Source organism: Cavia porcellus, unplaced genomic scaffold, assembly GCF_034190915.1.
Source record: "Cavia porcellus strain 051 isolate PalLab524CR breed Dunkin Hartley unplaced genomic scaffold, mCavPor4.1 scaffold_5, whole genome shotgun sequence".
NCBI lineage: Eukaryota > Metazoa > Chordata > Mammalia > Rodentia > Caviidae > Cavia > Cavia porcellus.
Window position 1 is genome coordinate 34991040 of NW_026947488.1, and position 24907 is coordinate 35015946.

The window sequence follows — 24907 nt, forward strand, 5'->3', positions numbered from 1 at the left end:
CATTCAGCATCTCTCACGTATCCAGTCTGTGTCCATTGTAAAGTCTCCTGCTATTCTGCCTTTGGGCCAGTCGGTGCCATGATCTGGCATGTCTCCATGATCCCCTCAGGAAATGCTGGGTTCCCTGGGATGGTCACACAGGAAAATATAACTTCGCAAACTGGGGATGGCTGCCAGCCAGGTGTATTGGCAAATCCAGTAAGAAGTATATCTTTGCAGGTTATCAGCGCTCCTACTTTTAAGTAAAAAAAGACCAAGCCATGCATCTGCATTCCTTTTAAAGATGGAGAAAGGGGACCCAGCTTTTGCTTGTGAGGCCCAGGCTGTCCTGCCCTCCTGCTGTGCCCCAGGGGCTTGGGGCAAATGTTGACACTGGCTGGCATTAGCAATGTATGGGGAGTCCCCATCACTGGCAAGGGTGCTTGGAGTGGGCACCAGCACTCTGTGGGAAGTCATCACACAGTGACTGCTGTGAAGCCAGGAGAATGAGGTGCTGCCCTGAGGTACAGCATAACAGATGTTGAGGAGTGAGAATACACAGCCAGGGAAGTGGCAGTGGTGGGCTTAGCCCCTGGTCACTCTGGCCACAGAGCCCAGCCTGCTCATAAGATCATTACATGGGAAGACTTGAGCCAGCAGCCTGCTAGGCATGAAGACACTGGAGACATCAAGGTAAACAGGAGTGCCAGCTACACAGGAATGCAGCTTGCTCAGGAGAGTCATCAGGGACACAATGTCATTCCCCTTCCAGAATGCTGAGTGCTAGAAGAGGACTGAGGTGGCTGTCCACTGGAGGACCATTGCCTCACCCATGTCTCCAAACCTGCTTCTCCTGCATCCTTCCTCATCCAAGGAATGCGTGAGCTGCACTTCAGATCATACTGCCATGCCGCTGAGATTTCCCAAACTCTAGTCTTCTTTCTAAACTTTAGTTAATTGATCAAGGGGTTAAAAATATTTTTAAAAAAGAACTATGAAGCTCTAAGGAAAATAATAATCTTTCTTTAATCTCTAATAATGACTGGTTTTAGTTAGAATGCTTTAAATGCAGCTATTGTAAAATCTCTGCCCTGTATCAATGGTTAAGTAGCCTGGGCCATTGATACAGCTTTAAAGAGTTCAAAGGCTATGCTAGCATATCTTTGTCTCCTCATCTTTTTACTGCAAAGAAAGAATGTCCTTGTATGAAGCCCTAGCATTTATGTGAAAAATGAAATTGGATTCAGTTGTGCATAGATTTTTCAGAGAGATTAAAGCAGGCACCACACGATTTCTCCCTGTCAAAAGCTGCCTTTGATGTGCCTTCTGCCTGTTCACCCAGAAGTGTCAGCCATTGTTCCAGAGCTGCAGAAGAGTGTCCACTTGGTGTTGTGCACTCGGCACCTTTGTGTTGGAGCCTTGTTCAAGGTGGGTCTCGTCATCCAGAGACAACCTTCCTGGAACTGTGCATCATGAGCAGACACTCAGGCTTTCCAGGTCCTGTGAGGAGAGAGGTGCAAGGCAAAGCCAAGGCACAGGGCCGAACTGATCAGGAAGCGAAAGGAAACCAGTCATTGCTGAGTGTCGAATGGCAGCCTGTACTCTGAAAGGTTCCCAGCAAGGGTACAGAAAATTACTCTGCGTACTTGATTTGCTCCAGTGCTGGGTTCTGGTTTGCTTTGATATTTTGCTGTGGGGGAAATCCCTGAAGAGTTTACCTTAATGACCCAAGGGAGCAGAGTGTGTTCTGTATTCTCAGCCTCAATCAGAGGGAAGACGCTTTTTAGACAAGGTGAAGTGTGTTCCTTAAAGGGAACTTTTAGCTGTCTTAAAAATCATTTTGCCAGACTTAGTGATGCATATGGTCATCTTAGCACTCCAGAGTCCAAGGTGGGAGGATCACCACAAGTTGAGGTTATCGTGTTTTAAGTAGTGAGTTCAAGGCCATAGCCAGACTCTGTCTTAAGAAAAACAAAACAACAGTAAATCATTTAGCCAGGCTTTATAACTTGTTCATGGAGCTATGTTAACTGGCCAAGCAGGTTTCTGTCCTGTCTGGTAGGAGAGGCCGCAGATGCTCAGAGAAGCTGAGTGACTTGCCTAGAAGTAGAGAGGCTGTGCCTACCAGGTGCTGCTACCCGAGCCCCTGCCCCCAGTGGCTGCCCACTGCCAGCTGCAAGGCCAAGAAGGACTCAACCCATTCTTGCAGATGACTTGTAATTTGAGTATCAACTCAAGTTCATACCTTTCTCCCCTAATTTATGCAGATACTTTTAGTCTCTGAAAAAGCAAGATGTTTCCCCTAAAATGAAAGTGAAGTGCAATAGAAATTTTTTTTTGTGGTGATTAATATGCACTACAGGATAATCTAACTTTTGGGTGATGTTTTTCTTAATGTTTATAATTTTTTTTTAAAAAAGTCTTGTTTGAAAACTGCCTGCCAAGATGGGGTATAGCTCAGTGGTAGAGCACTTGCCTGACATGTATGAGACCCTGGATTTTATATCCAGCACTGTGGAAAAAATAAACAAATGAATACAATGGTTTCTCTAACAGTTAAGGCTGGGTGCCTGGGACAACAGTGTTTAACAGGCTAGTGCTATGTTTACTAGTGCTATGTTCCTGTGGCTTGTGACCATTTCCCACTCCAGCTTTCTAGAACATTACACAGTGGCTTGTGTCTGGGCTTCTAAACCTGGGAAACCTAGCATACTGGCCTGGAGAGGAGGACAGGGCTGCCCCAGCGACAGCCCATCCCTGGAGGTATGGGAGGCAGAGGAGATAGAGGGAGGGGCTGCCCTGCCGTCATTGTGATCTCCAGGATGGGACTTGCCCTAGCTGTCCTTTCAAGTCAGCTCTGGTCTGCACAGAGCCTGCCTTCAGGCCTCCGTGTCGTAAGCTCTGGCCTTGGTTCTCAACTCAGTCTCTAATCGACTGTCACGCTCGCTGCTCCTCCTCTTCCCCTTTGCTGTCATTTTCTGGGAAGAGAAAGGGGCTCTGTGAAATAGCCTCCCGGAAAGCATCTGTGTAGATTCAGGTTCATAAACTTGAAAGTCAACCTGCACAAGAACATCGGAAGATGAATTTTGAGTGACAAGTCTGTTTTCCTTTTCTCAGCACTCCATTAAATGTTGCTTTCATTTGTTTTGTTATTTGCAAGTGAGTGTCAGCCCACACTAAAATGAAGGCAGAGTGCCACTGTTCCATTCCGGAGAAGCATTTGGCCACTAAATGAAAAAAGGAGCCAGCATCCATGTATAAATTATTCAGAAATTTGGTAAATAAACATGCAAACTTCTAGCCGGGGCTATCGCTATTGCATTATTCAGTCTAATAAAGAGAATTTAATTTAATGGATATTCAGCAACATTGTTCCGTGATCAACAAAAGGCATGATGCCTTTTATGAATAACTGATTTTCCTGGGGCATTCTGAAGAAAGTGGGTGCTCGTTAACCCTAGAATGGCTAGCTAATGTAATTGAAGCGGGACCACCTGGCAGCGAGGTTGCCCATCAGCTGCCAAGGAAGGCCCAGGCCGCGAGGACCAGGTGCTCGGCCGTGGCTGTCTGATTGTTACAGTGGAATAAACAGCGTGATTGCACAGTATGGCCAGGGGCGAGAATCCAAGACTGCTGCCAGCCTCAGAGCTGCTTTCTTCCCTGGTCTTTGACGAGGGGGGCCAAAAGTGCTCCTATTCAGAGCAGGTAGAGCTGACAAAGCCTGATGCTCTTCGCCGCAATTAGGACGGGGAAAATGAGACTGGCCTGGGCACAAAGCCGCCGTGAACCTCAAGTACCTGTTTCTGTTTCCCGACAAAGCCTGGGCCTTTTCATGCAGCCCAGGCCGTGGAAGCACAAAAATGTAAAAGAAATGCAAGAAAAGGAACCTAAGCGCTGAGTGACCAATGTTTCCCAAAGCACATGGGCAGCCTGTGCCCCCTGATTGGAAGCATAATGCCAAGTCACCACGGCATGGTAAACTTTAGTTAGGCCTGACTTCCATGGCAACCTGAATTCCTTGGTTCTTTGATTATACTTAATAAATGCTGAGCCTAGTCATTTCTCTATCTCCCTTTATAAAGCCCTCCAAGCATCCATATTTAACTCCTGAAATAGTCCTTGCTCAGCGGTGGTGTTTATTCTCAGTGTTTTTTTTTTTTTTAAAGCACTGCTACCCATGTAGAGATATAAAGGAAAATTAGCATTATTCGACTTTAAAAAACTTAATTAAGAAATAGGAATTATGACCTTTCTAAGGGGCTTTGAATGTGACATTGTTCATTAAGTTCCTGTTAATAGAAAAGTAAAGAGCACTTCCCCCAAACAGCAAGAAAAAAAAGCTCTCTCTTAACACATTGATTTATTTCATTTGCTAAGCACGGGAACTGTGAAATGTTTCATCCCAGCAGCACATTAAATATGGGCAGAAGTAAAATTACAGCTGAAGAGTGCCTTGTACTTTGTCCTCATGGTGTGTACATTTCAATAGGCTGGGAGAGAAAAAACAAACTGTAGAAAGATCCTTTTATGAAATTAAATTACCTGTTTTGTATTGCTCTGAACCTGTGTGTGTAGCTGTCGGTTCAGAGGGACGTTAGCTGTCGCTGGAGCTTTTCCATTGGTTCCTCTGTGGCCCTCACTGCCCCTCCCGGTCAGAGTCTGTCACTGGAAAATGGAAAAGTGGGACGTGTTTCCAGTGGGGTATTTAGTCTCTCGGGTGTAACCTAATTGTGAGAAGTTGCCAGGCTGGCTAGAAGGACCAGAGTTGGGGCTGCAGTATTTCTCAGCGACTTAACAAGCAGCAGCTGGGCCACTTAGAAACAAATGGGAAGAGAGATGGAGCCAGGCTAGGTGGCTCAGCCTCAGTTTCCACTTCTGCAGAGAAGGCTGCAAACATGGTGGTGCCGGAAAAGCAGTTAGCACAGCACCTACTGCAGACTCACTGCGATTCCCTTCCCACAGCCCAGGCCTTCCCCGAGGGAGATAACCGGAGTCTGCTGGCACGGCACAGGGGGACAAGGTTCCTAAAAAAGAGGCAACTTAGGCCTTGTTTTCCTTCTTTTAGTGGTGCCTCAGGCACCATTTTATCTAAGAACTGTGCAAGAACAAGTAAATAATACAGATTCAGTTTTTGAAAAAGTTGATTCCCACATTTATGTGTGTGTATACATTCCAACTCTTAGTTTTCTAGCTTGAATTCTCTGCTTTCTCCTCTGAAAACTGAGAGGCCCATTGGGTCTTGACCTTGGATCTCAAGGTGTAAACCTGGATGAGTACCTGCTCCCCTCAGTGGGCCTCATCTGTGAGATGGGCCTGGAGAGTCATAAGTGGACACTCACAGCTGGCTATGCGTGTCGGTGACCAGCACCCCAATCAGGGTCCTGACGATACCAGGTGACTGTGCCATTCTGTCACTGCCCCTGAGGGCTTGGGCCTGGATCAGTAGGATGCCCTAAGGATTAAGGGAGCTGGCCCCGCCCCACCTCAGCTCTAAGCTGTGGATTCCTGCTCTTCCCAGGACATGTTTAAATGCAGTATTACAAAGTACATCTGCTATAGCAAAATCCCTTTGTAAATCAAATGTAACATGAACCCTGTTCGTGTGGTGGGGCCTACCCACTACTGTTATTTTGGAGGAGGGATAAATAGAACCTGAGATGTTGTCAGTGGCATCATGCGTGAATGTCTGTTTCGGTAGCTGACATCTCCGAGGTTATTTGTCCATATTTATCATGGAAAACAAAATGCTTCATTGCAGGAGGAGGGTGGTGAAAATCAAATATTATTCTTCCCATCAAGCTCAGGGGCCTCTTGAGTTCTGATTATCAGCCGTGCAGTAGGGCCAAGAGCTCCACTGACCCAAATGAATACATGTTGAATTAGAGCAGGGGGAGCTTGGGGCAGAGGGCTGCAGGCAGAACGCCTTTCCTGCCCTTGAAGGACTCTGGTTCTCGAAGTGAGCTGGGAACCACTGGCAGGTTGAGTAGAGGAGGGCACCATGGCTCAGAGGCAGACCAAGCAGGAGGGACAGGATGGCAGTGGTTTGACCCAGAGGGTAGCATGCAGTGATAATGTGTGGTCGAGTTTTGGACTGGCCTGGCTTTGCCTCTAGACAAGGAAGAAAGGAGTCTTGAGTGTCCTAAAAAGTCAAGAAGCACTTAGGACCCTCAGAATCATTTGTGGGCACTTGTCCACTGAGTTTCTCCATTTTAGGACTCTCAGAATCATTTGTGGGCACTTGTCCACTGAGTTTCTCCATTTGCAAAAGGCAATGTTCTACTTAATAACCATAGACAGCATGCATTCAGTTAATATTCATAGCAACTAGAGAACATACACACCAACAAGTGGGATGTTGATGTACCCATTTTACAGAGGCAGCCACAGATTCAGGGAGGGTGAGGAGTAAGCTAATAGTCTGAGCCATGAACCTCCATCAGTGAGCAGATAGGTGGCCCTGCATGGCTGCCCAGGCACAACCTCAGGTAGAGGCAGCATTCCTGCAGGACCTGACCCAGTCTCCCCTGGAACCCAAGCCAGGGCTGTGCTCCTGTTTCTATTGAATGACTCTCCTGCCTCCCACATGATGCCACAAGATGTGGCTGTTAAGCTTGACTATGTCAATCTCATTGTCTTGGGAGCCATGCAGAGGATTGGTAGAGACACTGGGTATGTCTGAGTGGGTCCTAGAGGCCTAGATGTAGAGGTTGGGGTCTGTATCTGGTCCCTTGCCCCCTTTCTTTCTGGCACTGTGCTTCCTGGCCACCATAAACTAAGCAGCTTTGTTCTGTCATATCCTTCCACTATGATATTCCTACCTTGAAGCCAGGTTCCCATGAACTAAGTCCCCTGAAACCGTGAGCTTAATTCAACCTTTCCTCTTTAAGTTGCATCCAGTGATGTAAAAGCTGACTAATACAGATAACAGAGCAAACATAGACAGCCCCAGAGAGCCACGCCATGAGATGGCTGTCATTGGCTATTCCTGCACTTTTGTGTCCCTGCCCATAATTGGCATCTGCGTGATGTGGACACTGTCTCCTCACACATTCATTGCCACAGCACTTAAATACCAGCCACTATTCATTTTCCCTTCAGGTCAAAGACAGCATTGGAAGAAGTAATAGGTAAATGACAATTTCAAGCAGGGGAAGACTGACCTTAATACTTTGCTTTTCCTGGTGGAGATAGCAGTAATGAGTAGCTTGAGACCTCTTCAGAAAACTCCTACAAAATTCATCTGTTGTGAGTTATTTAGTTGGCACACACAGGGACTGAGGATTTCAGGAGCTTCCTGGGTTCCAAGTGGGTGTTATTCAAAGGGTGCTGGAAGCTGTCTAGACCAGAGGCTGCCTGTTCATTGATGTGCATGTGGCCTGTGGCTTGGAAGAGAAGGGAGGGACACCAGGCATGGGGCATTGGCCCCAGACAGCCATGAGGAAATGTCTGGGGGCCATGTGCTTTGCAAAGTTATCTGTGACTCTCTTAAGTTTGGACCATATGAAATTGCTACTTTTGCAGGTCAAAAATCAACAATTTTGTGTAATTCAGTTTAATACATAATTCACCCTATTTTAAGTCTTCAACGGCTACCGTATTTCTGGGTCATTCATTTAAATGGAATTTGAAAGAAGAACGAATGTGAGAAGATTTTTTTTTTTTTATGGTACTAGGAATTGAATTCAGGACCTTGTGCTTGCCAGGCAGATGCTGCACTACTGAGCTAAATCCTCAGCCCCACATTAGTGAATCTTGCTCACAGGCTTCACTGAGTTCTTCGTGCGAGTCCAAGCTAGAGCACCCCTGGAATGGTGATGGGAAAGATCTGTAGGTGTCCCTATGCCCAGCCCTCGTGCCCAGCATGTTACCACATGGGACTTAGGGTGGCCTCCAGAGAAGGGGCATTGGGCCATGTCTGTCCTCTTGCTTTGGTAGTGAGGTTGCAGCTTTGTATCCTGCTGGTCTGATGGTGGGGAAAACCCTTACCGGCCCCTGCTGTTTCTCAGAGAGATAACTGAGGGAACCTGTGTTCAAGAGTTCTTTCTTTTTTGTCTGCATTCTTTGCACTTGAGTAGATTTTGTCCCTGAAACACAGCTCCCTGGAGGCAGCAGGTACCATGCACCCCTTGCAGAATAGGCCGGCCTTCTCAGACGCCTTCTGCCCCTATTCAGTGCAGCTTCAGCTTTTGTCTGCATCACACTGCTGTTCCTTCCATGGCTCTCCTGTCACTGTCTCTGTGCTCAGAGGTAGGGCTAAGTTATAAGCAAGAGCTAGAGTTCTTCAGGGGCTATTTTCAGACACCAAAGGGACTCTGAGTCACAATCCCTCCTTCATCAGATTCTTCCCAGCACAGCTGCTTTGCACCCATGATGCAGCTGAGCAGCTGAGCTTGTACCAAAACCCATGAACCTCTCATCTACATTTGCATGAAGCATATCTTGGGGCTGGGGATTTAGCTCAGCGGCATAAGCACGTGCCTTGCAAGCAGGCAGTCGTGAGTTCGATCCCTGGTACCAATAAAAACGAAAAAGACAAAAAAAAATTTTAAAAAAGAAGCATATCTTTCTTTACTGTGTTAAGAACACATTAAGAAATATTTATTTCGGGGCTGGGGATTTAGCTCAGTGGCATAAGCACCTGCCTTGCAAGCAGGCGGTCGTGAGTTCGATCCCTGATACCGATAAAAATGAAAAAGACAAAAAAAAAAAAGACACAAAGAAATATTTATTTCACCTACCTCCTGTTGTACTGTGCAGTTTAAAAAATATTGTAGCGTGTGCTACATGGTGAAGCAGAGGTACGAGTTCAGGTCTTTCATGAACATTGTCATTCTCAGAAAAACTCAGACATTTATCAGGTGATTTCATCTCTGCGGTCCTCTGTGTAACTGTTGCTGACAAGATTTAATCAAGAACACATTAATGATGAAATTTATTAGCAAGGACTGAGTAGGGATGGCTCATGAAAGTTCACAGATGTTAGACGTCATCTAAAACTGTTGGTGCTGCCTGTACAGAAAAGTGCCAAATTTGCCTTTGAACATGTATTTATTACTCACCCTAGAGGCCTGTTCCTGGCTTCCTACCAACAAAGGTCGCCATCCCCCATGCATACAACTGAATCTGCACCCTCCTAGTTTCTTCAGTCTCTGTCAGTACATAGATAGAGCACTTAGAAGATGCTAGGGCCACATGGCTGGAAAGGAGTGGGGAAGACCAGCTGGACAGGCAGGCCATGCAAAGCTATTGCAGGTCAGCTTGAGGTGGATGTTGCAGAAACTCAGGCACTTAACAGTTGCCATGACTCTTCTAGGGAAAAAGAGGTCAGCTGGTTAAAAGTAAAATAAAATTAAAATTCAAAGACAAGGCTACTTGGGAAGAGGTTGGAATTTGTTCTTTCAGAATAAATAATCTTTTGCTTTCTCCTGTACATGTTACATGGTAGACTTGATTTTCCCCATGTCCAGCCAGTTTACTGTCTCATTTCTGTGAAATGGTCAACCTACCCTGACTATGTTCTAAGGAAATGCCATGCCTTTATTTTTCATCTCTCCTGCTCAGAGGGATTAGACAGCATTACTAAGTAATGCAAAGTCCAGGTAGGTTCCTTGAATTTATTCTCCATACTGCAAAACAGTGAAAGCTCATTAGGTAACTGAAATGAGCATTATGAGTCTCACCTTCTGTAAGATTAGCATCACCAAATCTCGAGGAGTCAGTTGTTGGGACTCTTTTACCTTTCAGTTACTTTACCGCTGGCTGTCACCCGGCCTGCGACGCTGGCTGCTGATGGTAATTACCAGAGGAGAGCCATGGCAGTTACTCATCCAGAGACATGGTGAGGCTGTCACACTGCGGCCTCCATGCAGGAAATTGACCTCGTGTTCTACACCAATTTGATCACCCCAGGAAAGCAGCTTGCTCTCCTGCTGAACTCTCTCGCTTTCTTCCACAGCCCATGTGGTTTCTCTTACCAACTGCTTTTTAAATAAGGTGTATTATTTGAATGACTTAAATGCAATTTATTAGGAACTGTAAGTTAAAGGATATGGAAATGGAAGCCCATTTCTCTCTCGTATTAAATCTGTACAAGTAACATTAGCAGGAATTTCTCATGAGACACAGTCTTTGCTGGATCCTCATGCCTTGGAAACCCGGCACACCACTGTTGTGGGCAGCACTGCCACATCCAGAGACATGCAGTTCTTTCTGGGCGGCTTCTTCAGCGTGATGGTATGATTTCCCTCTGGGACTCTTACTCTGGAAGATGTTTGAGTCTTTACAGTTTTATTTTTAGCTGACAAGCTACTGCCCATGCCTAGAGGTAGAATGTGAGGTCTTGATGCCCGTACACATCATGCGGTGATTAAATTGGGTGTATTGATGTCCCTCCCATCCTTTACTTACCCAGTGTGGGGAGGACACTTCAAATCAACTCTTAGCAATTGCAAGGCACATGCAACACATTATTATTGTCGGGGCTGGAGGTTTAGCTCAGCAGCATAAGCGCCTGCCTTGCAAGCAGGCAGTCGTGAGTTCGATCCCTGGTACCGATTAAAAAAAAGGGAAAAGACAAAAAAAAAAAAAGCACATTATTATTGTCTCCAGTAATCATAATTAAAATCATTTTTGCATGTTCCCTCCCTCTATCTCAAGGTCAGTTTACAAGTTGCATCTAAAACGTTTCAGTTATCTAAAACTAAAACCGCATGACAGTCTCTGCCCTGTCTGCCTTTTGAAACATGCACTACTTGCTGAAGGAGGATCCTCTCATCTCAGAAGCATCGGCCCAAGCTGTTGCCAAAGCTTTCTGTGGGAGCCTCAAGCTTCCTTTCTGTGTGGTCTCAAGCTTCCTTGTCCCCTTGGGCCCCTCTCTATGTGTCAGTCTGCGGTTCCTCTGCAGGAGCTCCATGCTTCCAGAAGACCTCTATGCCTCCAGGCCCCACTTCCAGGGGTATCCTGAGGCCCCTACTTCTGTGGGTTCAACTTTTGAGAAATGCTTCTCTTTTTTTTCCTGCCTCAGCCATTGCTCTTTTCCTTGCCTCTGTAGATTCCACTGAGGCTCAGAGCCACAGTCCATAGATCCCCAAACGCAACACAGTGCAGCCAGCCCCTAGCACATCTGTAAGCACAGCCAGGAAGCCAGCATCTGCTGTGGGCTGGGAGAAGATAGGGAGTGTGAGTTAATGCCTTTTGTGAATATCAAAAAATAATGACCCTCTGCTGAGGATGTGTGGAGGTGCAGAAAAGTCCTTATGTGAGTGACCTCCACCTTTTGAGCCCGGAGGACACACTGGGTCTGGATGTCCTGATAACAAGCCTATGGGACGTTACAAGAGTGCAAGGGCCCTCTGCACTGGCAGCCTGTGCAGGCGTCTAGGAGGTAGAGCAAGAGACAAGTCAGAGGGAGCTTCCAAAGTGACATTTCTTAAGTGGGTTCAGAGGTGGCGAGACAGTCAGAACCCTCAGCTCCATCCAGCGTAAATGGCCAGTGTGCCAACCAGGCCAGCCTCCGGATCTACCATGGGTGGCCTAGCTTGGGGTGGCTGTTGTCGTAGGTCTGCCCTTATGCTTCCCTTGGAAAACCCCCCATCCATCCACCCACTCATTCATCAATCCATCTGTCCAGTTTTTGATGGAAGAAAGCATTTCCCCTGTCAGAAGAAGCACTCAGGCCCTGGAACAGGAGGAGACATGGTGCTCTCCTAGGAGGGCAGAGGCCCTGCTTGTCACTCATGGGGGCTCTGACCTGAGCCTGATGCCTGGCCTTGAAGCCAGTGGTCAGTACTGATAGATGCTCGGGTCTGAACAGGTCCCCGTGTTCTCATGCTGTGACACTGGAACTCTGAACTCCACATTTCTCTTTTCCTATTTCCTTCCTACTTGGTTCCATGTTGGTACTGCATCATGAGTGGGCATAGGGGCATCAATCCCTCTCCTGTGACTTGATGTTGCAAGGCAAGCAGCTTGCCAGCGGCCACACAGCAGCCCCTGTCCTCCTGTTCTATATTCCTGAGGGCCTCCTGCAGACCCATCACTCTTCCCTCTGCTGAAAGAAAAAAATTTGCTTGCCCCCCCTCCCCCAGCCCTCTTCCTCATCTCAGCTTCTCCAGTGCTCATCCACATACTTAATATTATAGAGCAGCACATCATGGCAAGGTCACACTTACCACTAACCCAAGTTCTGGGTTAGTGATAATCAGGAGATCAGGTAAGCACCTACCCTGAAATCAGAGTGTTGACTCTTAACTGTGTGCCCCATGAGAACACATAGTGTTTGGGGTATGAGTTTTTAGTCCCTCTTTTGCTCACCCATTGCACAAATAACTGTCCTTTGGAAAACCTATCTATCCATCCACCCACCCACTCATCCACTCACCCAACCCTCCGTTCATTCACCCACCCCTCATCCACTCACCCATTCCGCCATCCATCCATCCGTCCATCCACCCACCCATCCATCCATCCATCCATCCATCCATCCATCCATCCATCCATCACAGCTTGCCCTGGGTTCTAGCTTGAACCCTGTTCATTGGGAAGGCTCTGGATCACTTAGGCTCCATCTCTGCTTTCTTATTTGTGATGTGAAATTCCAGAAGTGTCCAGAGTATTCATGCCTGCAAAGGATTCTTTAATGGGAGTGTACTATGATAACATTGAGTAAGTTGTTTTTATCTAGTAAGGTTGTATCTTTTAAGTGAGGTATAACCACCCCTCAAAAATACTCAGGCTGATTATATTAAGGTCACCTCACCATGATAAGTTGTAGAATCCCCCCAAAGTGCCATCACTCTCAGTATGATGTTGGTTATGATGAGAGCCAGGAGTGGGCTGGGGTGCAGGAAGGGCTTGTTCTCTGTGTGAAGGAAGGGTGACAGCTCTGCCAGGGACTCTTAGTAAGGATCAGGTGGGAACACAGCAGTGGGTGATAAACACAGGAAAAGAAATAAGGAGTGAGGAGGAAAGGAGGCTTGGCATGGACCCTCTGGCATGGCTGGAGCCCTCAGTGGAGTCATGTCCGACTCCTGGCCTGGCCCTCAGCTGTCCCTGCTCCACATATGAGCAGCAAGAAGGTCTTGTCTCTCCTAAGACACACCGCACTGTGGCTCCAGAGCACCTTTTCCTCATCTGGGTCATGTCTCATGTCATTAATAGAAAACTGCTGATTCAATGGAGCTGCTTTTGATCTGTCAAGAAAAGACTCGCCTAATTCAATTTGGCTATTTTTCCAAGAGTAAGTGTCTTAATTTGCAAGAGAATGATTTGATTATAATTTTAAGTAATACTGCAGTTATATTTTTAGTCACGAAGATGGTATCGAGTGACTTTATGAGATTTAAATGTGGAAAGTCCCAGAAAGTTGTGCGAGCTGGGAATTTCATCCTTAAAATCTTTCAGGGTTGTTTCTGTTACTTGCATATTTTAAAGGTATATTTTAGTGAGAATGGGAACTTGAACAGGGAATTTTATATATAAAATGTAAAAGCAGACTATTTTCACCTTCAGACCATCCCAGAATATGATGGACTAGCTAAATCTAAATACCCCATCATTTTATACCTTATATACATATAATAGGATGAGAGTATTTCTAATTTGAGTCATCATTCTCACTGCCTAACCTCCTTACCATTTCACTTCTAGGTTCCTCTGGTTTTTGACTCAGGATCTCACTGTGTAGGCCAGACTAGTCTTGACCACCTGGTGACCTTCCTGCCTTAGCCTCCCCTTTGCTGGAATTATAGGTGTGTACCACCATGCCCTGTTCCTTCTATTTCACTCATAGTAATCGAAAGTGTTTAGGAACTGAGAGAAGGTCTTGAATGTGTGCCCAAGTGTCAGACTTAGAGGGGACTCAGCATCTCCCCTGATGTCCTGGCTTTCCTCCACAGTCCCTTTCAGTCACAGCACATACAGAATGTTGCTTTCCCATAATCATCAGCCCATGGTCACTGTTGAAATCTGAGGGTCTACAGCAGCAGATGACGGTGATGCCACCAGACACATGGGGGAACTGAAGGACATCACAGGGTCCCGGGCTGGCACCTGAAGTGCGAGGTGCCCAGCCTCAAGACAGGGAGGGACAGGAAGAGTCCTCTTGTGTTAGATGAGCAGGATGCACACCCCATGTCCCCACACCACAGAGGTGGTGTTCAGTGATGCTGATACCTTGTCCCAGTCCTGCCCGATGGAGCACTCTCAGGCAGTGCTGTGCCAGGTGATGCTGGTACTGAGTGATGCAGGCCCCGGATGTAGTCACTCTCCTTCCTCTGTGGTAGGATAACATCTGGCCCAGAGGAGTTGGGAAAGGCTTTCACTTCCCCCTCTGGCCTCTAAGATGCCAAGGAATGGGTACAGCTGGGCCCCTGTTCATGGTGGTATCCCAGTCTTCCTTGAAGCAAGGTAGGGCCAGTCAGAGCTGGGGCTCACAGAGCACCCCGTCTCTCTGTGCTTCAGCACCCTCAGAGAAAGACCACAAGGCATAAACCAGGGAGGAGAGGAGGCCTGGCTGTAGCTCATGAGAATCCCTTTAGTTGGTGTCATTACTAAATCTGACCAGGGCAACACTGGAAGGTGCTACCTGGCAGGACTCACTGACCCTCAGGCATGGTTGGATTCCTGTGCTACAAACAGCCACCTTTCCTGGAAGATGGCAGGACAAGGACCACTCCCTTCATGATGCCCTCCTGGGGCTGGGCTGTAGCTTGGTGGCAGAGTGCTTGCCCAGTGTATACACAGCCCTTGCTCCCATCCCCAGCAGTACCGAAAATAAAAATAAAAAATCAGCGCATCTCGTATTCTTGTGGCTAATTATCTCTAAGAACATGGCAGCATCACAGCCTGAGCCCCCAGAGCCAATGCTTGTCTTCGTATAATGTCATAGTAGAGACCTTTTCTTCCTCACCAGCCAGCAGGGCTGTCTATCACAGTAACATTCGCCTTTTGGGGCACTTGGCCCTGGCTTTGGCTGGGACGCATTGAGAATTACAGCTTCTCCGTTCTTCCTATCAGAAGCCATTGCAATGATATCTCTACTAAGACAGATTATGTTTAGCAGTTTTAGAGTGAGTGTTTTTCTCTGCATGACAAGAACCAAGATTCAAAGAAAATGGCAAATAAATAGCACAATTGAGTCCACTATGAAACAAGATCGCTCCAGCAGTCTCCGGGGGATTTTGGTGACCAACCTCAAAAACAAAACATGAACACTGGCACCAGGGCTAGAGGGACAGCACTTGATTGGCATGCATATGGCCTGGTTTCCATCCCTAGCATCACCAAAAGAAAGCCCCACGATGATATTCAGGTAGCTTATTTCCTGGTCATCTTTCTCCCAACACTGAACCAGATGCTGGGACAGATGTAAAAGAGCTGCTTTCTGGCTTCCAACTGTACAAGACCACTTTCCCAGTGACAGTGTCAGTGACACCAGTGTCCCCACACTCACAGCCCCCCTGGGGTGTGTGCAGCACCAATGTCTGTTGCCTTTCGCGGTGGAGACTGGCTCAGGGCTGCTGCCGACAGCTCAGCCTGTGGACCTACCAGTGTGGTGGCCCCAAGTCAGTTGGTTTTCTATGAACCAGCAAGCGTCGTTTTGCTATTTTGGATCACGGAGGTGCTTTGTATTATTAGAATTCCCCCAGATTTCCAGTTAGGTTTCTGTAACCCTGCTGTGCTCGGATTGGTGCCTGGGTGCATTGAATTTCAGGGCTACCCCAGGAGCTGTGCCCCAACTCAGGTGAGCTGTGACACCTGTGGCCAGCTCGGGCTGCTGCTGAGCTGGTAAGTTGATGGCAGCCTTTACACAGGCCTCTTCCCTTAGTTTCTATGTCACTGTCATTTGGTAAACCCCTAACTTTTTCCAGAGTTTCTTGTAATCAGATAATTTGGTATTAAGATAAAATGTTCCTGGAAAACTCAGATGCCTACAGGCCACATACAGTAGTCTCACAGGGTTATAGACAACCTGTTTTCCCCTCCTGCATACACCGAGATTGGCACTGTTTTATTTGTTTTGGGGTGAAAGCTGAGGCCTTGCCCACTGAGCTGCACCCTCAGTCCTGTTTCTTCTAAATGCACAGATGTAGGAACTTAAATATAGCTCAAACGTTGTAAATGTTGTGATGAGGAAATATTTCCCCAAAATTGCTTTCCAAAGTGAAAAATTAGGAAAATCTATACAGAACTTGGAGTGAATACTCTGGTCACAGTATTTGCTTCTGTTAGTTCGACTTCCAGGGAACCTGATGGGCTGCTGGTGGAACAGCCAAGTCCTGAGGGCAACATAAACAGATTATGAGCTGAGAAGATGATTTCTTCTGTACCTATCAGTTTGTTTTCTTGTGGTCTATCATGTATCATCTTGAGTCCATTTTATTCTTAGAAGCACCCTCAACATAAACTAATACATGGGTTAAGTAGAAGCAGCTTCTGTCTTGAAGATCAGTGATATTGAAGAGGAAATGTTAGAAAATTCAGTTCAAATAATACCTGTAATGCACTTAGTAATATTTTTTCATTTGCAGGCAGCAAAGATAAAAGTCAGATTTTAAAATCATGTACTGCTATTCAATAGCATGGAAGACATTTCCAGATGTTTCTGTGTTTCTAATTGTTTCCCATTTAACTGTCACTTTATGGCTATTAAATGTCAACAAAGTCATCAGTAGTCACTTCTGTAGTGAAGGCCAAGAATGCGGTGCCTTCAGTGAGCGGCACCATGTGACAAGCATTCCCTTCCTCCCAGAAAGCCCAGCCTTGGCAAAGTCCAGCAGGGCTCTCCTGCCCCTATTGATTTCTCCCACCCTCAGTTTTTCCTCATCAGCCCAGTAGTCTGTTGACTCTTTTCTCACCCAATCTGACATGGCTTTCTCTAGGCTTGAAGCAGGCTGAATGACTAATTTTCTTGTCACTTACGTTTTTACTCACATGAGACTTGGAGCGACAATGTCACAGAGCGTTTTCTCACTTGGCAACTTGTAGGAGGGAGGTGATGGAGTGCAGGAGATGATAGGGCTGGAAAGCACAGATTAGGGATGTGCTTCTTCACCATGCAGTCCTGGGAGGAAGTGGCCCTTGCATTTTTAATGAGATGGAGACAAACCCATGGCGCCTGCGAGCTGTCCACCTGAGAGCCCTTTTCTGCTCTGCCAGGAGGGTCTGGGAGCAGGGAACACAGCTTCTCCAAAAGCCTGTAATTCAATAGCCTGCAGAAAATCTACTTTTCCCCATTTCCATTTGCTCTTATCATTTCCTCAGAATTATTCCTAAACTTAGTTATGTGGGTATTTTCTTCTTTTTTGAGCAAGAGTGGATTGTTCCTCTCCAGGAGCATATCCTCAGGGTTTGAAACCTAATCTAATATCTTATACCTTCATGTGTTTAATTTCCTTTTCCAAAACATCCATTTCATGTGGCTGCATTGTGCAGTAGAGTCATCCTCTCTGTCCTCAGCAGGCTGTGACATTTACATTGTATGATTCATTTATTTGGAGTCTTAACCAATCCTAGCATTTAAATTTGCATTATGTTGAAAGGCAAACAGTTGCAGGGATGGAGTGCCTGGCTTTAGGCCATAACTAGCCTCTGTTTGTTCTTGGTCACTATGGAATGTAACCAGGCGGAGGAGTACATGCCAGGTGAGCCCACCTGTGTCACCCTGTGGGGGGGGGGCATCAGTGCAGAGCAGAAATGCCCCAGGCCCCCTTCTTCCTACCCTCCCTCTCCCTCTGCTCCTTCACTTCTGCCCACCTCTGCACTTCTGGCTGGGCAGGCATGGCAAGGTTTCCCAGCACTGCATTCTTCCTTTTTCCTTCCCAATCCTCTCCAAACCCTAACTTGACTCAACCCTCTCTGCCCCCCTAGAGTCCTCTCTGCCACATCTGCCCACTCACCTAGTACTCAAGCCCCGATCCTGGAGCTTCATGCTGACTGCTCCCCCATGCCTAGCTGGGTCTGCCTGGTGGTGCCCTGTGGTACCCAGGCCTTCCACTGTCTTCCATTGCCTGCTGCCCCTCCTAGTCCTTTCTCACAGGTACAGAGCACCCCTGGAGCTCTCCATGGGCCTGTTGGGACAGACTGCACTCTGCAGTACTGGATCTGTGTCTTTGCAGAGGAGTTTCAAATGCTGCTAGAAGTGCCCCTGCGCATGGTCTGTTCTGATCTGGTGTCTTCCCCGGATGAACAGCCTGGCAGCACTGAGGACATGGAAGGCTTTCACACACCTGTGGGTCACCTTTCTACTACCTGCCTGTGGTCAGCAAGGACCTTTCCATTCAAGGGCCTTCCCAGAATGTACAGTGTGCTTGGATGACCACAAGGCACCCATGTGGTATTTTAATGAGACAGAATTCACATACCATAGCATTGCACTGTTTAAATGAATGCCATGATTCCCCGTGTATTTATAGGAAGTGACTTTTTTTTTCTTTTTTGGTACCAGGGATCAAAGTCATGACCTTGTGCATGCCAGGTAGGTGCTTATGCCACTGAGCTATATCCTTGGCCCTACTGGTGTATTTGCAAAGTCACATGAGCATTGCCACTTTTGAGTTGCGGAACACGTTTATCACCCACAATGAAACTTCATGCCGGGTCAAAGTCAGTCTACATCCTCCACACTGCCCAGCCCTAGACAGTCCGAAATCACCTTTTTCTCCCTCTCTGAAGTTACTGTTTTATATAAATGGAGTCACAGAACATGCGGCTTTTCCCATTTGGCTTCTTTCTCATAGTAAAGTGTTTTCAAAGTCCATCTCCATCCCAGCAGTTATCAGTATTTCATTCTTCTTTTGGCTGAGTAATATTCCATTGCATGGACAGACCACATTTTGTTTGCCCATTCATCCATTTGGGGCATTTGGGTTGTTTCTTCTTCTTGATTTTATAAATAATCTGTGTGTAAGTTTTTGCATAAACATATGTTTCTAGTTCTCCTGCGCCTGTACCAGTGGTGAGGAACCTATGCCCATGTGCTGCAGTGGGTTGCTTATAGCATTGAAAGCTCTAAAGGTTGACCATCATCGGTCTATCCTGAGGGCAGAATTGCTGTGTGTTCTTTCTGAGGGGATGGTTTCCACAGTAGCTGCTCCATTTTGCATTCCGGCCCCCACCTCTTCAGCTTCCTCCCAATCTTTGTTATTATTCACCTTGACTGATGACCATGGCCATCCCGCACCAGTGGCATAGGTGTGAAGTGGGGTCTCATTGTGGTTTCTATGCCCATTTCTCTGATGGTAATGGTATGAGCATCTTTCATGTGCTTATTGGACACTCATTTTTCTTCTTTGGATGAATGCTCATTCATATCCAGTGGAGGAACAGATACAATATAAAAACTGTATAATTAGATAGGCCTATAATGACCATCTGAGACAGGTAGAAGAGTGCACAATTGGAGCCAGAGGCCTGGAGCTCACTGGAGAGTGTATAGCAGAAGACGGAGGGTCCACACAGAAAGCCAAAGAGCTGGTACTCATCAGACACTAAAGAGTCTGTGCCAGAAGCCTGGAGACCACATCCGAAGGTGGTGGCAAGGGCTGGAGCTCCTGCTCTGAAGCGACAGAGCGAGCCTTCCACTTTTTCCTTTTTATTCTACCTAGGCTACGTATCTATTGGTTGGTGCCCACCAGCCACCCCCAGAGTGAGTCTCCCCTCTTCACTCAACCTGTTATCCACACCCAGAACTGTGCTAAACCAGTCCTCTGGGTATTTCTTATCCAAGCTGATCCCACAGCTAACAATCACACATCCTTTTCTATTTTTTAAAGGGGCTGTGAGAGTTCTTTATATACTCAGGACACAAGACCCTTACTAAATAGTGAGTTGGATAATGATATTCCTATTCTCTGGGTTACTCCTCACTGCCTTGACAAAAGCCTTTGAGGCACAATTATTTTGTGAGTAAAGCACAGTTTTGGTTTTTAATTTGGCTTGCTAATGGTTTTGATATCTAAGACCAGTAGGCACTTTAAGACTTTATCCTTTGACGACTCTTCAACACCCCACCCCGATGCAGATTGTACTTTTTCTCTGTATCTTTTTTTCTGAAAACTCCTGGCTGTGTAGAGTAACAGAATTATCCCAGGTACCAATTCCTTTGTCTGTAAAACACTCTTTGCAGTTCTCCTGTACCATTAGACTTGCCTCTGTAGCTCACCTTCGCACTGTGCAGCAAATACATCCATGGCTACTTTGACACCATGACCAGAAAGGACAGTGGTCCTCAGTCCACAGCTTTCCTGGGTAGCCTGGTGCCTATGCTCGTGGGAGGGATATGCCCCCTCTTTTTAGTAATGCCACTAGTTCTCTCCCTGGCCCGGAAGGCTGCACCCACACCTGCTCCATCCCCACTGTCCCCCGTGAAGGAAGTGTCACCCAGCAAGACCGTTGCTCCACATAGTGATGCGCAAGGCTCTTCTCCATTTCTGTTCTGTCTCAAGCCTGCATGTAACCTGTGAAGCCTGCCAGCCCAGTGATGTTTGTACATGCATGTGTGTGTGACATGCTCAAAAGACGCATGCCATCCACTTCCCAAAATATGTGAGGATGAGTGTAAAATCTGAAGGTGGAGTAAGCCTGTTGGGTAAACAAGAGGTGCCCATGGGCACTGACCTTCAGGCCTGGAGGCACAGGAGAGCTCCTTGGCAGGGCATCTTCCAGGCCCTCTACATGCTGGCATGAGGCTGCCTTGCCCTTCGCCTTGTGCCATTCACACAGCTCCAGTATGCGGCATCCGCGCCCCCGACGCTCTCTTCCTACCCACATTCCACAACATCCCTCCCTCCATGCCAGCTCCTTCCAGCTCATGTTGTTCCTAAGTGAGCCAACTGTTGGTCCTCACCCCAAGTAGGGTGTCTGCTTCTTGCTGCTTCACCAAACACAAGCCCACTCTGGTGCACCTTTCTGTCCTGGCACCAAGGTAACAATACTTTGCCTTTCCCTGTGAACTTCTCTGTTTTGGTTTTTGTTTTGTGGCACTGGGGATTGAACCCAGAGCTACCCACCTAGCCCATGTACTTTAGTTTTTAGTTTGAGACAGGATCTTGCAAAGTCTAAATTGTCTAGACTAGGTTTGAATTTGTGATTCTCTTGCCTCAACCTCCCGTAGTTCTGGGGTGACAGGCATGTGCCACCACGCCCAGCTGCAAATGGGTTTTTAAACATTGTTCTATCCACTGGGAGTTGCAGCCTCTGTCCTGGCCTATTTACATGCCCACCACTGGCCCAGGTGAGCACTTGGTGTGCATTTCTTCTTGATTATTTCATGTGGGTTTGGGTTTTGTGGCCCTGGGATTGGCTGGGCCTCGTGCTTATTGGCCCCTGCTCAGCTTGTGCACAGAGGAGCACTGTGAGTAGGTGGCTTCTCCATTTGAAAGTGGAGCAGTTGCATACTTTTCATCAAGCCATCTGTGCCCTTGAGGGTCCTATGTACAAAGGATGTGCACAGTCCACATGTGCGCACAGAATTTGAGCAAATGTAACCCTCTGCATCCCGTCAGTCGTTCAGAGCAGTTCTGTGGAAAGGAAGAAGCAAGAACAGGATTTCCACTGCTGCCCTGCTGCTCAGGAGCCCTGGCTTCCCAGCCTGGGAGAGAAAAACCTCCAAAGCACCCCATTTGTGGTCACTTACAGCAGCCACAGGTGACTAGAAGAGGAGGTCTAAGATAAGGTGCATCTGGAGGCCCCCAGCTTTTCCACACCCAGTATTCTGGGTTCACAGATGGCTGTGCAGTGTGGATGGTGCCTCCCAATGGTTCTGGCCCCTCCTTTTCCTCCACAGAAGGCTACCATGGATGAGAGAATGGCCGTTGTGAGGTCGGCCCTTGTGGGCTCCCTGGTGTCAGTTCACTGAGCTGCAGGGTTAGGAAAGAAAACAAGCAGCCTGTGCATGGATGGGTTCAGTACATGCCCCACCACCAGGTGCCACCTCCTCTGAGGCCACTTTGCCATCTCGAATCTTATCCAACACTGAAAAACTTAGGGGTAGCCCGGGCAACAAGTCTGAAGGGTTGAACGCACTGCTGTGTGATATTGCCTCTTCCAAACTCTTCTTTTTGGTTCTTTGACAAAACATACTCCAATATAGAGTTCTCAGGTCACTCCAAAGTGAAAGGTCAAGATGCCAAACAGCTGGCCACCAATGCATAGCCCAAATAGCTAGAGAGAGAGCAGGTGGGGTAACTCCAGGCTTCTCTGTACTTTAAGAAATCGGCCTGGTCTATGGCTGAAGTACAGCTTAACCAAATTGCAGCCCCATAGATTTAAGTCTATCAGTTTGCCATTCTTAGGAGGGTAGCTCCGGCCCTGCGTGAGACCTAACCCTAACCCCAGTGCTTTAGGGTCTCTGGCAGAAGTAGGAAAGGTCAGGAGATCTGAGCTCTCGTCTCAGTTCTTCCAGGGTCTAGCTAGGACCTGAGGGACTCCCTTGGGCTCTGAACACTTTCCCAATCGGTGAGGTGGGAACCACAGGCCAGCTAGTGTATGAGGTCCTTCTTGAAAGGAGGTTTGTTGGCCAATGTTTCCCCTGAGCATCAGAGTGTTTTGCCTGTGCTCTGGTAGAAAAAGGGTCAGAATTCAAACCCAGGCCTTTCTCCTACTGAAATGCAACTCCTTCCTGTTGTGCTGTTGCTATCATTTCTAAAAGATAATAAGCAGAGTAAAATCTGGGGAACAGGTTTGCGTCATAGGCCCTCATACCCAGCCAACTCAGTAGAGCAGATGCTGAAGCTTTTGGTGGAAAGAACCAGCACGGGGACATGCCCCGGGGTCACAGTGTGGTGCAGCAGCCCTGATTAAGCTCATCTGGGCCAGGCCCCTGGTGAAGCACGAAACTGCCACCATGGATTTCTATTTGATAATGTGAATGCTCTCTGAACTCAGTAATGAAAAGGAAAACTCCTTTAAAAAGTAATCTACATTTCTTAGTGAGGTGGTGATTCAGAGCCAGGTAAAGTTGCACTTTGGCTCCTGGGCTCTTCGGGCAGAAGCCCAAAGGCGTTGAAAAGGGGGGTCCCCCAGATCTGTGCTCAGGGCCTGCTTCATCACCCACTTAGGCAGAGGTCTCTGTCCAAGGACTGTGGGCATCAGCTTAGTGTCCGGATCACATCTGAAGGTGTCTTCTGTGTGAGGTGTACTTCACAGGTCCTGATGCCTGCATTATCACACCCCACCTTAAGGAGTGCAGCCAGCACCAAAGCCCTCAGGTGTGAAGGAGGAATCCTCAGACAGTACTGCTCCAAATGGCCCTGCTGCTAGTTCTGATAGATTCCATCCCAATCTTGAGGCTGCATTTGTGAGGCTGCTCGGGAAAGTCACGTTTGGCACCAGGTCATTTCCTTTTCTGCCTCTGCACACTGGCAGAAGGGTGCTGTTTGCTACTCTTTGTCGTGGTGATTACATGCCCCAGCTGGGTGCATCTGACAAGCTCCTGGTCTCCCCTAATCCTTAATGGCTGTTTGTCTAGATGACAGTACCCAGCGTAGCACCACTAGCACACAGTGCAGCATGGGCAGCATGCACCGGGCTAGGGCATGAATGGCAAGATGGGGAATCTGTCTGTGAGCTGCAACTTCCTCCTTGTTCTGTGGCTGCAAGAGTCAGAGACTCTGAGGACTCAGCCATTGCCTCCTGCGACCGTTAATGCAGACTTCCTCCCAGGCACCCTGCCTTCGGGGCTAACAGGGACAGAGTTGTGCCAGAGGGACAACAGCATCTGGGACGTGGGCTCATGCCACAGCACCCCTTGTTAGGTTCAGTGGGGGCTCACAAGGCCAGGCAGGCGAGGGCTTTGAATGTCGCACCAGCTCCACCCAGGCAGGTCCACGGCCAGCCGTGGCTGAGAGGGGAGCCATGAATCAGGTGTTGACAGTGGGCCGCAGCAGTCCCGAGCAGTCCCGAAGGCTCAGGTGGTTGTCAGCCGTAAGTTTAGCTCAGCTCTTTGAGTCATTTGTCACGCCTGGCTCAGCCCCTGCTGGGCCAGCACGTGCCAGCTTACTGTCAGAGTGCCTGTTCGCCAGACAGCCACTCAGGCCTGACATCCTGCTGTTCCCGACCAGCGGCTTGCTGGGGCCGTGCTAGGAGGGCCAGGCCTCAGTGACAGCCAAATGCTGTGCAGAATAAGCATGTTCATAATGAGATGCGAATGGCATTAGTGGGTCCCCCTAGGACTGGGCAGGGCCGGCGCTGCACACTGAGGAAGTCGGCAGGCTGTTCATTAGGGCCAATCACCAGGAGCCGGCTGCGCGCAGGCTGCCCAGGCCTTGTCTGCAGGAAAGTGCGTAAATCATGGGCTGCTCACAGCTCCTCAAGCCTGTGTGCATCGCTTGGTGTTTGTTTTGTTTTGTTCTGTTTTGAAGTTGCATCCAGTAAGATTGAGGAGGATTCCTGTCCTGGGGTCATGTCACCCTCTGTGATGTTGGGCCCGCCCACTTTCTGAGCCACCAGTGCTGCAGTCCCTGGCCTGGCCCAGTGCTGAGCACTTAAAATACAGTGAGTGGGGCAGAGGGACCGAATTGTTAAATTGTAATTAATTGGATTTAAATATAGGCAGCCATATGTGACACGTGACTCCTAAGTTGCTGTGGTTGCTGTGGTGTGAAGTTGTCCTGTGAATGTGTAGGGGAGGAGGAGGAGGAGCCTTCAGGGTGCCCGCTTTGCTAAAAGAAAACAGACAAATGTTTGACGAACACGGGCTCTGCTGAAAGGACAGGTCACCAACTTATGTTTTTCAAGAGGTTCCCTGTGTTCCTGGAGAATCTGCCAGTTTTCAGACTGACTGCAACGTGTCTTTTAACTGTGGCATGTGTAACCGGGAAGGGCAGAGTGAGACATTACGCTGGTGACCTCCCGGGCATTAACTCAGGAGGGCTGAGTGCTGTTCTGACGTTACCCTGGTGTAGGGAGTGCATGAGTCACCTTCCCAGGA

The 24907-nt window shown here is 47.8% G+C and overlaps 1 protein-coding gene across 7 annotated transcripts in view; it reads left to right on the forward strand.

Annotated features, from left to right (window-relative positions):
- Ralgapa2 (Ral GTPase activating protein catalytic subunit alpha 2) overlaps positions 1–24907 on the forward strand; it is a 256314-nt gene that overhangs the window by 214236 nt on the left and 17171 nt on the right. The gene's annotated exons all lie outside the window — the stretch shown is intronic.